This window comes from Euprymna scolopes, chromosome 11 (genome assembly GCF_053919585.1).
Source record: "Euprymna scolopes isolate OS-2025 chromosome 11, ASM5391958v1, whole genome shotgun sequence".
Classification (NCBI taxonomy): Eukaryota; Metazoa; Mollusca; class Cephalopoda; order Sepiida; family Sepiolidae; genus Euprymna; species Euprymna scolopes.
The window spans coordinates 13537857-13538928 of NC_136492.1; positions in this window are offsets into that span (position 1 = coordinate 13537857).

The window sequence follows — 1072 nt, forward strand, 5'->3', positions numbered from 1 at the left end:
TTGCCCGGGTGTTTGGAGGTGTGTGTTGAGCAAAATAAAAAATGGTAGTAGGAAGGCAGGCTCGAACCCGTACCGCGAATGAGGGGAAAAAACAGACAAAAAACGTGACGTCTTTGCTGCTATGAACACAGCAAAACCGGAAGTGACGTAGGTTTTAATAAAGGCTAGACAATCGAAAATATCAGTGAAAACCGCGATACCTTCCTGTAGAAATGTGTCCTGTTGAGGGAGAAGAAATTAATGTTTTTAGTCAATTTTTCGGTATTTGTCGTCCGGAGTGTCCAGCTCCAAAACGATACTGATCTTGTGAAAATCCGTCGCCTCTGTCGAAAGCCTTAGACAGACATGCAAATATACATACATACATTCATATATTGGTAGCTCAAATTTTCGACCCAAACCGATTAAAAAGCTTGCCCTATCTCTGAATACCCTTTATGTAAAATCTCAAATGTTTAGACCAGAAATTGTCTGAGTAATTTGGTAGAGACCGTAGAGGTCAAAATTTTTTAAAACTTTAACCCCTGTTATAACTATTTAAGATTCATTGTTTTGGGCTCAAATCAAGTTATTAAGTTAGATCCATTTCCAAGGAACCTATATCTAACATTTCAACTGTTTATACTCAAAATTGGCGGAGGACATTGGTAGAGTTCGCAAAAGTCAAATCGTGTAACTTTGACCCTTTAACAGCTTTATTTCTGGCCGAACACGGATTACAAAGATATTCCCAAATCTCCATACCCTGTTTATCAAATTTCGAGTCACTTAGAGAGATTCAACGTGTCTATCCACTTCGGGGCCGTGGCGCAGTGGATAGAGATGTTGAACCAACTTCAACCTTTACTGATTATTAGGCTTTTTTCGCACCGACTAACTAATTATTCCCAGCCTGCTGTGCGTCTGTCTGTGAGTTCGTTCCCATTAGACGCAAAAACGGGTGAGTCGAAGGTCATGAGATTTTTCACGAATGTTCTTTATGTGTCTGGCAGTGTTCTTAGATAGGTTTTTTTTTATTGAAATGTATTTGATAATATCGATAATCGATAATTGAAATAATGACAGAAATACG